The 18275-nt window shown below is 36.9% G+C and overlaps 1 protein-coding gene across 8 annotated transcripts in view; it reads left to right on the plus strand.

Moving 5' to 3' along the window:
- The first annotated feature begins 4057 nt into the window (after positions 1-4057).
- The window catches only part of Rad17 (Rad17 checkpoint clamp loader component), a 404427-nt gene continuing 390209 nt past the window's right edge, over positions 4058-18275 (plus strand). For 2 of the 8 annotated variants that reach the window (XM_090401709.1, XM_090401711.1), the window contains exons 1-2: positions 4060-4635; positions 16988-17095. The gene's annotated coding sequence lies outside the window, so the exon portion shown is untranslated. Of the gene's footprint in view, positions 4636-16987; positions 17096-18275 lie in introns of all 8 variants that reach the window. The other 6 variants (XM_090401707.1, XM_090401708.1, XM_090401713.1 and 3 more) reach the window with 4 other exon arrangements.

Here is an 18275-nt window from a genome sequence, read left to right on the forward strand (position 1 = left end):
AGATCGAAGTTGAGGGTGGTGGTGGTTGATTTTCTGTAGGTTGAGGGTTGTGTAGGGTAAGGATTATCAAATGCAAGCGAGGAGTGTAATGTGCTGTCATCTGCAAAACTGTGTATTGAGTTGGAGGTCAGTTGCAGTAGGGCATTGATATATAGCAGGAAGAGGGTTGGTGAGAGGACATAACCTTGTGAGACCCCAGCATTAATTGAATGGTGAGAGGATAGGGAGCCGTCCACCATCACACACAATGTGCATCCAGACAGAAAGCTGGCAATCCAACTACAGAAGTCCTGGGTCAGACCGAATGATTGTAGTTTGCCTAGTAGGCCTTTGTGCCAGACCCGGTCAAAGGCTTCGGAGATATCATATCTAGTGCAACTTGAGATTCTCCAAACCTCTCCATAACATTTGTCCAGAGATGGGTGACGTATGTGAGTAGATCTCCGGTTGATTGGTAGTGGCAGAATCCATACTGGCCATCATTTATTTGGTGAGTGTCTTCAAGATAGTGTTGGAGTTAGGAATTGATGATTTTTTCCATTACCTTTGACAGCACTGAGGTAAGCGAGATAGGGCGGTAATTGGATGGCAGTGACTTGTCATCCTTCTTGGGAAAGGGATGAATATAGGCCAATTTCCAGTTTGTGGGATAGATTCCAGTGGAGTAAGAGAGTATATATAGGTGACACAGGATGGGGGTCAGTTCTGGAGCACAAACTTTCGGAACAATTAGGGGAAAAATTACTTTTGGTAGTAATTTTTAGAAACTGATATGCAGCCAGTTTCCATCTTTAAGAGTGGCGAAAGTCCTCCAGACAAGTGGAATATTCTTATGTTCATGTTCATGATTCAAGCTGGTATTATTGTCAGAAGTAATCTATTCTAAATCAATTCTAGTTGAAGGTGAAATTACCAAGTTTTTGAGGGGAAAACCTCCACTTGTTTACCAAAGACTAGCTAACTTGAAAAAAACAAACCTAGAAAAAAAGTGTCCTTTAGTCGTTGAAGGACTGGATTTACGCATTAGCTAGACAAGTTGCACCTTATGGCCTTGCATTACAAGAGCTCCTACCTCAGTATAGATAACTGAAATTTAATCAGTAATAAAGGCGCTAAGGGCCTCAACAACAGCAACGTTCTGGCCGCGAGTCGGTGACTGAAATCGAACCTACTACGGTCCTTTTTTCTTTTTTTTTTCAATTTATCTAGCTTGGAGGATTGTGATTGTAGGTGTCTCTTTATCACTAGACTACGCAGACATTCACAAACGCAACATCCGAGCTGTGAATAATTTAATATTCTTAATTCACATGGTCACTTCATCACGAACTGTATGAGAATGAGATAGTCTTCTTATGTTGTTCTCTTTCCTCACTTCTATATTTTCTCCTTCCAATTTACATATTTAACAAATATAAGCTAGAAGCTCTACTAACTTCTAGTCTGTTATTCTCGAAGTCCACCTATTGTTTTTCATGAGTGCTATGTGTTCTTCCAATCCTTTTCTGTTGTTGTTATAGATTCTAGCACATCTTTAAATCCAAATTTTTTCTTTATTTCGGTGTGTGTGTCATATGATCCTTCTTGCTTATATTATAGATTCTTCTTTCTATTGCTCTTTAAGTTGTTATTAAGCTTTCTTCTTCTTTTCTTTTGATTTCATTCTCGCTGCAGTAGATCATTTAATATAGAATCTTACTCAGGCGTCCAAGCCTGAAGACGAATACTATTTCTGAAGATTACATCCGCAAATTCAGACGAATCAGCAACAATTTGTATAACTAACGATTTCGAGTAAAAAGCGGTTACACATTCACCTTTTCGAATCGCGCAAAAAGGGATCACACAGTAGCACTCAGGATAACAGAAAAAAGGCCGCTTTAAGCGAATAATTTGCTATTTCATCCTCAACTATTTATCTCTTACACCTATTAATATGTTTCCCTTTTCGTTTCATCCCAATGTACTCCTTCCAAGTTGTTTCCTGAGATTTTCATATCTCCCAAACATGTATCTGCATGCTGTGCATCTCCCAAATCATGACTATATGATCACTCTCATCACACAATCAGGGAATAAAGTTGCAAACGTGGACGTCTTGCAATGTCTCATCTAAAAGACATAATGTAGATGATTTCATTTGGGCAACAATTGCTGGAAAGCTTTAAGAAGGTCACAGAATTACTGATATTGCTAGAGAGTTTGGAATCCTACATGGCGTTGTATCCAGGCACTGGGCAGTGTATGAAACCAATGGAATGTGTTCTAGACATTTGCTAAAAGGTCGCTCTCGCTCAACCATGGAGCAAGAAGACAGATTTTTGGTTATAACAGTGAAACGTAGTTGATAAACCACTGCAGGTCAGCTTGCAAGTCAGTTCCATCCAAGCAGAGATAGGCAGATATCTCGCAAAACTCTGGCAAGACGTCTGCGACAAGTAGTCCTATACATCCAAAGGACTGTACTAAGTCCTTTGGGCGTATAGGATGAGAGTCTAGAATGAGCTGTGGATAAGTCTGCATCCCTTTATCCACAGCTCATTCTTCAGCACGTTTCCAGTAGTATGGACTAATGTACACTTTACATATGAGAGTCGTTTTAGGCTTTCCTCCGATTCCAGACGACACTTAATCTGGTGTGAAAGTGGCACTGCTTATCATCGCGAAAATATTCTTGAAAAGAATATGTATACAGGGTGCTGGGGGTTTATGGTATGGGGAGGCATTATGCTTAATGCACACACTGAGTTACAACTACTGGAAAGAGGGACTGTGACTGGTGAACGATATTGCAACGAAGTTCTTCAACATCATATTGGATTGTTGAGTGGTGCTGCAGGCGAAGAATTAACTTTTATGGATGACAATCACCCACCACAACGTACATGAGCAGTGGAGATACTTCTGAAGACCGAGAATATTAATCGAATCGATTGGTCAGAATGCTCTCCAGATTTCATCCCCCATAGAATACGTTTTGGACGCAATAGGGAGACGCATTGCTGCTCGAAATTCCCCTCTAGAAAACAAACAAGGCCATATCCTTGCTCTGAAGGAGGAATAGGCTGGTTTGCCTCAAGAACTCCCGAATCACTTGATGCTAAGCATGATACGACATTGTGAGAGCTGTATCGCAGTTCGGGGGTGGACATATTCCATACTGAAATGTCTCTACACATAGTTTTCTGTAATCGCTGTACATCCATTCCTTAACTACCTCCTTAGGAAAATTTTAACTTTTGAAAAAAAAATGTATTGCAATTGAATTTGTACGAAATTTATAACATATAGCGCCTCCATAGCGCAATTGGAAGAACTATGGTACATTGTGCACTTCGATTGGAATAGGCCTAAGTTCGATTCTCGTCGCGACGGGAGGAATCTTTATCTGGACGATTTCAATCGAAGGTGAGTTAGCCAATATCATACGGAGGTAGCAGGTTTTTTCTCCCGGAAACTCGGGTTTTTTTTTTATCCTGCATACAGACAAATCGGCCCTTCAGAACACACGCAATTTACAGATAAAAAATACTAGTTGTAGTGGTGGTGGAGGTGGGCGGTAGATGGCGTTGGTTCGTAGTAGAGGTTCGGTGTAGTGGTTGAGACAGTTGTAGGTGTCCTCCCGCGATGAGTCTTCGGACTCCTTGGAGGTATCAGGAATAATAATAATAATAATAATAATAATAATACTTTTTGTGCAATATAATTTATTAGTGTGTTGGCAATAAATTTATGTCTACATTTGGCTGTAGTCATGACATTTTTTTTTTTCATATACAAATAAAAATGTAGTTTTTTTCCTTAGCTTTTGGACACTAGTGTATATTAAAGTCAATAGGACGGAAATGTAGTATATTGGCTCAGAATAGAGAAAGTTGGTATATGCGTTTTCTCCGCGCTGCTATTGCCTGAAAACACGGATCCATTTTCCCATTATGGAAAATGAAGGGGAAAACCGTGACTTGAATTATTTCATTATAGTGATTTGATCTATTTCGATATTGAAAATCACTTTTTTGAATCCGCAGGTGTCGCTAAAGGAAGACGATTGAGAAACTCGAGTTAGCCAATTGTCATAAGCGCGAAGAATAAATGGATTTATCGATGTTATGGGCTGCAACGTGCATTTGAAATCCTTGGATTCTAATAGAAATCTGGGGGTAAACATTTTCTGAAGTTAAAATTTATATGACAAAGATTAAGTTAGAAAAATAAACAGCAGTTGAAGTTACATCTTAAATTGCAATAAGGAATGTATATTTTTCGTTAGGAAATATGAAGGTGATATAAAATGAATAATAAAAAATAAATGCCAAGAAAATACTATGAAATTTGTGGAAGAAAATATGAAAGAAACCCAGTAGTGAGTTGTCTAGATTCTGTGGCGACCAGTCATAATAACATGTGGTAAGCGAAGATCATACAGCATGGAATAAATAACTAAATTTACTAAAAGAAAAATGCAAATGCTCGAAATGCTAATGAAAGTTCTCTTCATTTTATGAATGCAAGTTCCAGATTCTGTTATTTTTTCTAGTAGAATTTTACCCGTATGTAATCTAGCCTGAGCTTTCACTGTTAACTGATAAGATTGGAACATGTAGAGAATGGCAGAACACATAATACTTTCAGAAGGTATTTGTTTAAACAAATCAGTATGTTTTTATTGTATTATCAAGTTATTTTTTTAATAGTTATCCCTGAAGTACAGTTTTAATAAAGATTTATTAATCCTTTGAGTGGTGAGTTAAAATATATCTCACCTTCTAAAGCATAGTTCAATATGTGGGAGAAAAATTTGGAAAGGTTGCTAAGAGACTGCAGTATCTCTCTGCTAAAACTCAAAAGTATGTAAATTTACACTTCCTTGTTATGTGCCATCCAATCGTTTTCGACTCTTGGCGATCCTTTGAACAAAGGCTCTCCATCATTTGGCCTCTTGTCCTTTCTTTCAGTAATTGTAAGTTCAAGTTGATAAATTATTTTATTGTCCAACCAACTCTTTTGTGGTCTTCCTCTTCTCATTCCATCAATCTTCCCCAACATAACTGCCTTTTCCAATGAGTCATTAGATTACAATATGACCAAAGAATGTTAACTTCTGTTTAGTGATCATCACCTACAAGGAGCATTCTGTCTTTATTATTGTTATTATTATATGACACCTCCAGGGAGTCCAAAGACTCATCGAGGGAGAGTGTGCCAACAGCATCGAACGGTTGAATCCCTTCCAACTATTGACCACACTCAAACTTGCTTAACTTTTTGCTGAGTCATTAGTAGCAGAACCTCTACCAATCGACCAACCTTTGCTTGATTTTCTGTATTATTACGGGCAACTCCAAGGAGTCCTTAGACTCATCGAGGGAGGCCCTAAACATCGTATCAAGAACAATATTTGGCATTCGCACAGTATCTATCATGCTTTGCTTTGAACTCATTTACAGTCACAGCACCCACAACAAACTGGCAGCTTATTCCACCCATTCTCCACTCTCCAAGTAAAAAACCTAGTTCTGACACCCTTGCTAACTACACTCTTGCTCATTTTCCATGGATAGACCCTAGTTCTCCCATCACCAGACCTGTTCTGAAAAATTTCTTCTGAATTAATCTTGTAAAAACCCTTCAGTAATTTGAATGTCTCAGTTATATCACCCCTTTTCCTCCTAATTTCTGTAACCCACAGATCTTCAACCTGTTCTTGTAAGGTTCATTCCATAGACCAGCTATCATCTTCGTCACTTGCCTCTGGATCCTCTCTACTTACTCCCCATCAAGAAGAAACCCAGGGGCCCAGATCTCTACACAGTAGTCAAGATGAGGTCTTATCAAGGCTCGATAAAGAGGAACAATAACTTGCTTATCTCTGCTCGTCAAAGTATTCAGTAATCAAGTGAGAATCTGATGAGCGGATTTAGTCGCTTTTGTTATGTGCCCCCTAAACTTCAACTCCCTATCCACCAATGCACCCAAATTTCTGGCTTCGTCAACCTCTCGTTGACGAAGTCAGTTCCACCAATGTGATATACAGTTTCACCAATGTGATATGCTGCTGCTAATTTATTTGCCCCAAAATGCATAACTTTATACTTTGCTACATTAAACTGACATCTGTTCTCATTATCCCAGACTGCCAATCTATCTGAATCATTCTGCAAAATTTTGACATCATGTGCATTCACTATTGCTCTACCCAACTTTGCATCATCAGCAAATAAATGAACAGTTCCTCTCAGATCCTTTCCTATATCATTAATGAACAAATTAAATAACAGTGGTCCAAGAACAGAACCCTGTGGCACACCACTAGTAACAGGCCTTCTTTTGGACTGCACTCCTGAATAAACTACTCTCTGATATCTCTCCATCAACCACCCTCCTATCCATCCCCATGTGCTGCAGTTTACTGATTAGAATTCCATGTGGTATCCTGTCAAAGGCCTTAGCAAAGTCCAGCAGTATCACTGTAAATCTATTACTCTTATCCAGTTCAGCCATCACTGTATTATAAAACATGAGGAAGTTACTGAGGCATAATCTACCCTTCACAAAACCATGCTGTCCTCCATACAGTATCCCATTTTCATCTATCCATTCGTGTATTTTGCTCTTGACTAATATCTCCAAAACCTTGACAACGATTCCTGATATGCTGATCGGTCAGTAATTTGCAACAGCAGTCTTGGAACCTCCTTTATGCAATGGAACTATTTTCCTCTCTTTCCACCCCCTCTAAAATCTTCTTATTTGTTATTCTTGCAGTCCATGGGATTCTTAATAGTTTCCTCCACACCCATAATTCTAATCAATCAATTCACTTTCTGTCTGTCTTCTTAATAATCCAGCTTTCACATTCATACATCACTACTGGAAATGCCATTACTTTGACAGTTCTAACTTACATGGCCATACTCACACCTCTATCTTTTATTTTTGTCAGGTTTTCCATTATTTCTGATTCTGGACTCTAGTAAATCATAACTTTCAATGATTTTATTTCCCTCTATTATAAATTCATTTAAATTGCCAGAAGCCAACACTTTTGTTTTGCTGATGTTTAAATTAAGTTTGGTTTTGTTACTTTCTCTCTTAATCAATAAAATCAACCTCTACAGATCTTCTTTAGTTTCTGCTTCGAGGTTGTATCATATGTGTATCTTAAATCATTTATTTTTCATCTACCACTCTTAATTTCAGCTGGATTTTCTCTAAATCAGACATTACAACTTTACTATAGTTAAGATTTGAATGAATGTATATATGTCGATAGTTTCTGAATTAGAAGATGGTGTGTGTGTATATATTTATATATCAGGGGCAAAAAATTCTGGGTGTGCTAGGTGTGCTGTGCTCATCCACTGAATAGCAATATCATTGATATTTTATTTGTGCCTTTATTCCTGTTAAAGTCTCTCCTAATAATTATTATTATTATTATTATTACGAGCGACTCCAGAGAGTCCTTAGACTCATCAAGGGAGGCTAAACATCATGTCCACACAACTATATGACATTCTCACAGTATCTATCATACCTTGACTTGAACTCACTCACCATCATAGCACCCACAATAGACTCTGGCAGCTTATTCCACTCATTTACCACTCTAAAAGTAAAGAACCCAGCTCTAACATCCCTGCTAACCACACTCTTGCCCAGCTTCCATAGGTGTCCCCTAGTTCTCCTACCACCAGTCCTGATCTCAAAAATATCCTCTGAATTAATCCTATAGAAACCTTTTAGCAATTTGAATGTCTCAATCATATCTCCCCTTTTCCGCCTATCAACTAATTTCTGCGACCCACAAATCTACAACCTGTTCTCATATGGTTCATTCCATAGACTCGCTATCATCTTAGTCACTCCCCTCTGGATCCTCTCCACCTCCTCCCCATCAAGAAGGAACCTAGGTGACCAAATCTGGTCACCTAGGTTCTACTGTCAACCGTAACAGAAATCAAGGCCTAATACTCCCAGAGATATGGAAAAACACCCTAATCAGAACTTTAAAAATGGAAGAAATGAACTTTAATACAAACTACAGAAAGCTCCTTAGCAACAGCTAGCTAACACGCGATACGTGTTTCACTCACGTTCGATACTATCCTATTTGTAATTATTCTAGTCAGTTTTTTTACAGTTATTTTTGTCAGTTTTGCACTTATGCATAATTGTGAGATTGTTTAAACTTGTAAGTACCCTGAAGATGCCAACAGTTAAAGTGTGGCAAAACTAGTTGGTTCAGTTTAATAATAAAATTGATCAACAGTATACTGATGCTTTGAAGAGGGCACTTTTTGATGCATAAACATTGCATCACATTCGCGTTAATAGCCCAGATGTGCGTTCAAAATACATATACCTTTGAGTCCTTTGAAAAGATGTATATCCATACATCTTTTCAAAGGTGCAGCAGGTCAACTTCTTAGTGTTCTAGTAGTTTTCAACCGCTCAGAAGGCGAGGCTGGGTGAGCTCAGAGACAATTGCGCATAGAGCTTGTGATTGGTTATTGTATCAGCCAATCCAATTGAACATTGCCGATTTTTCTTAGGCAAGTTTTTATATATAATATAGACAAGTTTTTAATATATAATTTTTGATAAATTTATAATTTTTTTGCCCATATTTACAATGGGAAAAACAGTATTGTAGTCGAAGGAGGTAGGCTTCATCCTCCTCTTCCAAATTTTACACCTTTGAGTAAATCAAATATACCAACCAAATATAGCATTCTCCTTCATTATTGTTTTCTAATATACAGTATCTTAAAACGTCTCCCACTCTGCACAGATTTGGTTACAATTAATTGATAAATTAAAGTATTCAAAGTTATCCTACAATTAATTGCATTAGACCAACTAAGATAAGCACTGATATGCTATACACTCTTAAAACTTTCACACCTCGATAAAAATGCAATCATACGGTCAAACTGACATGAATTTTGTAGTGCAGGTTGCATAAGCCATGACAGTACATCCAACCTAAATGGGCACGTGATGTCTCTGATATATATATATATATCAGTATGTGCATATATATATATATATATATATATCAATATGTGCATATATATATATATATATCAATATGTGCATATATATATATATATATATCAATATGTGCATATATATATATATTATATATATCAATATGTGCATATATATATATATATATCAATATGTGCATATATATATATATCAATATGTGCATATATATATATATCAATATGTGCATATATATATATATCAATATGTGCATATATATATGCATATATATATATATATATATATTAATGATATAGGTGAAGATTTGGATGGAGATATTCAGTTGTTTGCAGATGATGCAAAGTTGGGACGAACCATGAAGTGTAGTGAAGAAGTCGTGGCCTTACAGGAAGACTTGAATAGATTGAGTGATTGGGTACGGAAATGGGGATGTGAATTCAATGTTGCAAAATGTAAGGTTTTAAAATTTGGAAAACAAAGATGGGATGCAGAATTTATGCTTGGTGAGAATATATTGTTGGCGGTAGAGGAAATAAGAGATCTGGGGGTGATAGTGGATAAGGATCTAAAATTTAGGGGACACATCACCAAAATTGTGAAGACAACACAAAGGCTTCTGGGAATGATGCGGAGGACAGTGACATGTAGAAGTAGGGAGATTCTTGTTCCATTGTATAAAGCTTTGATTAGGCTACACATGGACTATTGTGCCCAGATTTGGTCAGTGGGTTTTCAGAAGGATGAAGGGATGTCGGAAAGGGTCCCAAGGAGATTGACTAAGGTAGTTTCTGACCTCTGGAATGTCGAGTATGAGGAAAGATTGAGAAGATATAATTTGCAGAGTCTGGTAGACAGGAGGAAGAGGGGAGATACGATAGAGACCTATAAGTTGATAAGGGGTTGTTATAGGATCAATGCTGGAGAAGGTTTACAGAGAATAGTGGGAGATCAGGGGAGAACCAGAGGTCATCCCTGGAAAACTGTATAAAGAGGGTGTGAATAGGGGAGTGAGAGGCAGGTTTTTTTCGTGCAGAATTGTGAATGATTGGAATGCCTTGCCTGAGAATGTGGTGTCTGCAAAGAGTTTGAATGTGTTTAAAACACGGTATGATGAGCTGTGTGTGTGTGATAAAAGGACCTCCCAGATGAGTCTTTGACTCCATGAGGTCTTGGGGTGGTAATAATAATATCAGTATATATATATATATATGTAATAAATTTTTTAACTTGGGGATATTGTATATTAGGATAACCAAGTTATTTTATAAACTTGGTTATTTTAATTCCTAATAATTTTATAAACTTGGTTAAAGTAACCATGTTTATAACATTTTACCCACCTTTACAATGAGTTGCCCTGGTGTTGTATCATCTTTAGACTTGAACTTTGTTTCAGGTTTAAACTTAATTGTTTGCATACTTGGGATTAGGAGTTAAAATAACTTGGTTATCATAATATACAATATCCCCAAGTTAAAAAATTTATTACATCTATATCTCCTCCAGAGATTTTTATTAAAAATAAAAACACCTTGTTGTAACTTCTATAGGTAAAGTTGATAAGGCTCCGTATTACTATAACCTTGGTATTTAGGGTCTAGCTACTCACTGAGGAGACCTCAAAAAAGGTTGAAACCGGTCTGGGTAGTGACCCCACCCGTGATGCATTGCAGTATACATCTTCTAGTGAGATGTGCTTTACATTATGGGAAAATACTAAGAATAGTGATCAGAGCTTTACCCACCTTTACAATGAGTTGCCCTGGTGTTGTATCATCTTTAGACTTGAACTTTGTTTCAGGCACAAACTTAATTGTTTGCAGTTTATAAAATAACTTGGTTATCCTAAGATATATATATATATTCTGACTATAACCGAGACTAGAATAACAATTAAATTTATTCAAAACGCAACATGTTTCATCGGATTGTCCGACTTCTTCAAGCGTGGGAACATAGAAAGCAAGTAAACACTATAAGAAACATTGTATCACTATAAAACGACTATTATAAAATTCAGTTAGCTTTGAACTGTAGCTACAGTTTGTGTTGAAGTTCTATTGTCAAGTAGCGGCATGCATCTGATTTCACGCGTGTGCCAATATCGGATATCCAATATGATTTCACGCCCCACCTCGTCACGGCATATATGAAGGTTTGAGGTTGTTGTCCAGTTTATCTCATGTTGACTGCCTTCATCATTTGTGTTTACTGAAAACAGTACATGGCTTGATAGGGCACTTGCTCTAGTTTTTTTGTAGGCAATGTCTCTCTCTGGTGTTCTTCTAGACGTAGGAGGATGGATTTTCAGTTTGGCCATAGTATTGCTTCCCGCAGTTGCACGTGATTTTCAGTAAACATTTCATGTACTGTTTTCAGTAAACACAAATGATGAAGGCCGTCAACATGAGATAAACTGGACAACAACCTCAAACTTTCATATATGCCGTGACGAGGTGGAGCGACGCATAGTCGAGTCTAAGGAAATTGTTATGGACTCTCATCACATAAATAATAACCTTAGCTATAATCTACCGGACTCTTTCAGCTCTGCTATCCGATATTGGCACACGCGTGAAATCAGACGCACGCAGCTACTTAACAATAGAACTTCAACATGGACTGTAGCTACAGTTCAAAGCTTACTGAATTTTATAATAGTCGTTTTATAGTGATACGATGTTTCTTATATAATAAATTTAGTTTAATCCTTTTTCCAAGTGTGAGCAAACAAAGTTTGCACCTGAAAGCATCTTCAGGACTGGGGTAAGGTGGTGCAACACCAGGGTGACTCCTTGCAAAGGCGGAGCAAGCAACAACTATCACTCCTATCACTCCGATAGGAGTGATAGTTGTTGCTTGCTCCGATAGGAGCGATAGTTGCTTGCTCCGATAGGAGCGATAGTTGCTTGCTCCGATAGGATGATAGTTTCTTGCTCCGCCTTTGCAAGGAGTCGCCCTGGTGTTGCACCACCTTACCCCAGTCCTGAAGATGCTTTCAGGCGCAAACTTTGTTTGCTCACACTTGGAAAAAGGATTAAACTAAATTTATTATATTCTAACCAAGTGAAAAATAAACTTTCAGATGTTTCTTATAGTGTTTACTTGCTTTCTATGTTCCCATGCCTGAAGATGGACAATCCGATGAAACATGTTGTGTTTTGAATAAATTTAATTGTTATTCTAATCTCGGTTATAGTCAGTATATATAAATATGAACATATCCCAGTCCCAGTACCGAGTTAATACTACAAATTGCATATATACATATATATATATATATATATCAGTATGTGCATATATACATATATCAGTATGTGCATATATACATATATATATATTGGTTTTATGAAAAAATTGAATGACTAGAACTGAGATTTAATTAAAAAGGTTTTAATATAAACACACTACTAGTTTCGGCTTGTAACAGCCTTCTTCAGGTGACATTATAAAAGAAAAAACACTAAACATTGAGGGTTAAAAGATTATGAACAACATAGACAGTCTTTATACATAATTAGCATGAAAACGTTGTAGTTGTATTTGAAGATGTTCTTTCATTTGTTGCATTGTTGGGAGAGTGCATGCTTGCTGCATCACATGAACGCCAGTACATGATTACAGCTGAATGACTATCTGGGAGGTTGTAGCTTAAGTTGTTATTTAGATGAACAGGATTGAAGATGATTTCTCTCGATTCCACAATTTTTCTCTCTATTTCGTCACTGCAACGGAAGATGTTTGTAGATTTTTCCCAGCAGACTTTGTAACTTTGGTTATCATCATTAGGATTAGCCGAGAAAAGGATTTGACTTGATAATGCACTTGCTCGCTGTCTCTTGTAAATAATGTCTCTCATGTGTTCTTCCATATGCATTTCGACAGATTTGTCTGTCTGCCCGAAATAAGGACTATCGCAATCACATAATATTTTATATACGCCAGGGTATTTGAGTTGATGATGAGAAGGTTTTGGGTGGCTAATTAAGGAACGGATCTTTGGAAGTGGAGTGAACAAGGTTCTGATATTGTATTTTTTTAGAACTTTTGCTAATTTATGTGAAACAGTACTTATGTAAGGAATAGATATATTGCTTTTGAATCTATTTGTTTCTTCTGAGTGATGTCTAGGAGGATTAAGAAGGAATTTGTTAATGATTTTCTTGGGATATCCATTAACTTCGAAATAAGTTTTCAGATGGTTTATTTCTGTAAGCAGTTCATTTGGATCATCAAGAAGAGAATGGGCTCTATGTCCCAAGGTGGAAATTATTCCAAGCTTATGAGGAGGGAAATGATGGGACTGACTGTGCAGATATCTGTTGGTATGTGTGGGTTTTCTATATATCGATATTTTTAGTTTACCAGAAGAGCGAGTCAGTTTGACATCAAGAAAAGGCAAGGAATTATCCGTTTCAAGCTCAGCAGTAAACTTAATACTTTGATGTTGGCTATTGAGATGTTCGAGGAAAACCATAAGGGATTCATGTCCATGGCTCCAAACAATGAAGACATCATCCACATAACGTTTCCAAACTTTAGGTGTTAAAATAAAGGAAGAGATAGCCTTGGTTTCAAAATCTTCTAAGTAAATATTTGCAAGAACCAGAGATAAAGGATTACCCATAGCCAGTCCATGATTTTGTTTGTATATATTATCTTGAAATTTGAAGTAACCGGACCTGATGCAATGTGTAAGCAAGGCTAACATTTTTTTGGATAACTTGTCCTTGAGTAGTGAACTGCTTACAGAAATAAACCATCTGAAAACTTCTTTCGAAGTTAATGGATATTCCAAGAAAATCATTAACAAATTCCTTCTTAAACCTCCTAGACATCACTCAGAAGAAACAAATAGATTCAAAAGCAATATATCTATTCCTTACTTAGTACTGTTTCACATAAATTAGCAAAAGTTCTAAAAAAATACAATATCAGAACCTTGTTCACTCCACTTCCAAAGATCCGTTCCTTAATTAGCCACCCAAAACCTTCTCATCATCAACTCAAATACCCTGACGTATATAAAATATTATGTGACTGCGATATTCCTTATTTCGGGCAGACAAATAAATCTGTCGAAATGCGTATGGAAGAACACATGAGAGACATTACTTACAAGAGACAGCGAGCAAGTGCATTATCAAGTCATATCCTTTTCTCGGCTAATCCTAATGATGATAACCAAAGTCACAAAGTCTGCTGGGAAAAATCTACAAACATCTTCCGTTGCAGTGACGAAATAGAGAGAAAAATTGTGGAATTGAGAGAAATCATCTTCAATCCTGTTCATCTAAATAACAACTTAAGCTACAACCTCCCAGATAGTCATTCAGCTGTAATCATGTACTGGCGTTCACGTGATGCAGCAAGCACGCACTCTCCCAACAATGCAACAAATGAAAGAACAGCTTCAAATACAGCTACAACGTTTTCATGCTAATTATGTATAAAGACTGTCTATGTTGTTCATAGTCTTTTAACCCTCAATGTTTAGTGTTTTTTCTTTTATAATGTCACCTGAAGAAGGCTGTTACAGGCCGAAACTAGTAGTGTGTTTATATTAAAACCTTTTTAATTAAATCTCAGTTCTAGTCATTCAATTTTTTCATAAAACTATGTATGTTAACCGAGTCAATGATCATTCTGTCATATATATATATATATATATATATATATATATCAGAATGTGTATATATATATATATACACGCACACTCTATCTACCTTCCAATAATTGTCTGGACACTTGAGCAATTTACAGTTGGTACCAGCAGTTGAATCCTAATACTGTGCTGATTGTAGCCAGTTTTTACTTGCCACCCATTTTTTACTCCTGCCTTTGACTTTGATCACCTCTTGCACCCTTTGAAGGAGGCTTTCCACCAATGTACCACAGGCATCAGACCAATAATTGTCTGGACACTTTAGCAATTTACAATTGATACCAGCAGGTGAACCATAATATTGGGTAAGTCCACCTTTGACTTTGATCACCTCCTTCATCCTTTGAGGGAGGCTTTCTACCAGTGTGCCACAGACTTCAAGTGAAATTTGTGTCCATTCTTCCATCAAAGGAGCACTGAATTCAGCAACAGATTATGGACATTCTGATCTGGACATCAATTGTCATTCCAATTTGTCCCACAGGCATTGGATGGGATTGAGGTAAGGACTACGCAGGCTAGAGCAGTTGTCTAATACCCATCTCTTTATACCATTCCATAACAGGTGCAGCTTTGTGGCATGGTGCATTGTCATCTTGATAATAAACTGGTCCAGTCCATAAAAACTCCACAATGTAGGCAGCCTGATTATCCAGAATATCAAGGTACTGAGCTGCTTTCATGGAACCATGGAAGGCACCCCACACCATTACTCCTCCACCACCAAACTTTACTGTGGGTACAACACACTGTGGTAACGAGTGTTCACCAAGCTGCCTCCACAACCTGCCATCAGACTGGAAATAGGTGAGCCTTGATTCATTGCTCCAGAGCACTTTTTTCCACTGATTTGTTGTCCAATTCACATGCTCTTTGCATCAGGCCAGACGAGGCGTCTTGTTAATTGTTGTGATGTTTGACTTGGGTGCCTCTGCTCTTCCCTGGAAACCCAGTAAATGGAGTTCTTTTTGTACAGTATTAGTGCTCACCTTGGTGTTACTGGCATTCTGGAACTCATCGCAGATGGTCTGTGACAGTTTTTGCATGCGACCCGTTTTACTCGCTCCTGTCTCTGTCAGTCATTGTCAGCGGCTGCCCTGGGTGTTTTCCTGCATTAGTGATGACAGAATGCTTCCATTTGTTGATCACATTGGCAACCATTGATCTTGGATGCTCCAGTTGGCTGTCACATGTCCGTGACATGTACAGACATGTCACGGACATGTGACAGCCCATGATGACACCTCTCTCAAAGTCACGGAGTTCATGTGATGTTGCCATAACACCTGTATTCAATTGCTATGATGAAATACTGCTTCCTACCATCTGTATACCAGTTTTAGTCTTATTGACAAACCTGGAATGTTGTATAACTTCAAATAACAGGAATGTCCTGAAAATTATTGGTAGATTGTGTGTGTATATATATATAGATACGGCTTTACTCCTCAAAGAATATATATACAGATATATAGATATATATAGCTTTACATCTGAAAGAGTTAGTAAAGATACTTTCATAAAGAATAGTTGATCACTTTGTTTTGTTAAGAAGACAGACAGTTAGAATAAATGTGCTGACATCAGAGATCCAAGTTGAAGCCCTCTGAATACCATGAAGTTAATGCCATCAGCTGTGCTTATTGTGTCTCTGTGAATGACAGATATCAGTTCATCATTCCCCCCCCCCCCCCCCAAAAAAAGGTTAAGGAACTTATTCAAAAAGAAATCAAGGATGGGTGCATTCTCTACAGCAACTTGATTTAGTTCATATGAGCAAACTTGTATACAGGGCCACCCCCTAGGAATTTTGCCGCCCTGTGCAGTAGCATATTTTGCCGCCCCTTCTTCCTTATTTTTCGTATAGTTGCCCCATGCAGTAGCATATTTTGCCTCCCCCTTCTCCCTTATTTTTCGTATAGTTTATGCCAACTTTGCCACCCCAAAAAAACTTGCCACTCCGTGCAAATGCATATCTTGCATCGTCGGTAGAGCTGGCCCTGCTTATATATGTGTAATAAAACAATTTATACACTCAAAAATGTTGTGAATGCAAGGAAGAAAGGAATTAAGTAAAATAGGTTTCTTTATTTACTCCTCAATATACTAGAATAATCAACATACTAGAATAATCTTCCTTAAATACAGATATGAGTATTTATCTTCTTTCACCAATGGAGTATAACAGTTAAAAAGTACAATATAATTAATTTTAAATATGAAATGAAATAATACTTCCTTTTTACCAAAATATCTAGATATTTCTAGCTGCTTTGCATTATTTTATAAATTATTTCTTTTTTCAACCAGGAGACTGAAGTCATCTAGACTCACAACAACATTAACTTTCAGTTGCTTAATTACAAGTATTTATAGGCCAGTTCCAAGTTTATGAGGAGAAAGTGAGAACACTCAGAGGTAAAAACAAGCTCAAAATAATACCAATAATTGAGATATATACTTGCTAACACCACTGTGGTAACAACTGACACAAAAATTGACATACTAGAATAATCTTCCTTAAGTCTCAATATAATTGCAACGTCAGTACATAATTGTTTTATATCAGTTACTACATATACATACCATACATTTTTTTATTATTTTATTTATTTTTTAAATATATATATGTTCTTTTAAATGTTTTAATCTGTCTTCCACCCATAACATATATTTGTTTTATAATTAGAACTATTTTGTTTACTTGCACAACATTGAGGAGGTCATTTTGTAAATTTTCTGCCTTAACCATAAAAAATGAGTTCCTTAGTAAAACCAGGCTCAACCAAGTGCAAAAGACTGATATCAACCTTATGTTTGTAAGAACTAATTTATAAACTTAGCCTTCAGTGTTGCCCCTCCATTTCCTGTTAGTTCAGCTCAACGGATTGCAGTTAACCAATCTAGACTCGCAAGTTTTATATTATCTCTTCATAATCTTAATGAACTTTTCATGTACACCTTCAGTTCATCTATTAAAAAATGAGTCATAATCAAAGGTCTCACTGGAGACTTATGAGTATTTACAAATCCTGCAAGCAATTTTTTTTTTTTTTTTTTTTTTTTTTTTTAAATCAGACCAAGTCCTCTGTCTTTTAACAGTTGTTTTGCCGATATTGATTCCTAAATTTAATTTCCATACCTGCTTAAATCTTTATATTCACATTCTTTCCATTCATTACATGCCCATCTAGCCTATGAACTATGCTAAGAAAAGTGTTTTTTAAATTATGTTGTGTAACTTTTTTTTGTGATAGCCAGACTGGATATAGGGGTTCATCATCATCATCACGAACCATGGGCTCACTGCCCATTGATGTCTGATGCCTGTTTCACTATCTTCTTCCACCTTTCTTTGTCCAGTGCACAGTGTTGCAGTTTTTGTACACCCATTCCACACCGGTCTTTTATATCGTCTATCCATTCTCTGTATGGTCTACCTCTTCTGTTTAAACCATCCAAAATACCAAACATAAATGTCTTTATCTTTCGGTCCTCACTCATTCTACAGATGTGTCCTAATAATTGCAGCTTCTGTTTTATAATCTTCTGCATTAGATTCTGTTTTGGTTGTATCTTCTGATAGAGCTCTTCATTG

This window comes from Typopeltis vanoorti, chromosome 12 (assembly GCF_054136105.1).
Source record: "Typopeltis vanoorti isolate ZY-2024b chromosome 12, IOZ_Tvanoo_1.0, whole genome shotgun sequence".
Lineage (NCBI taxonomy): Eukaryota > Metazoa > Arthropoda > Arachnida > Uropygi > Thelyphonidae > Typopeltis > Typopeltis vanoorti.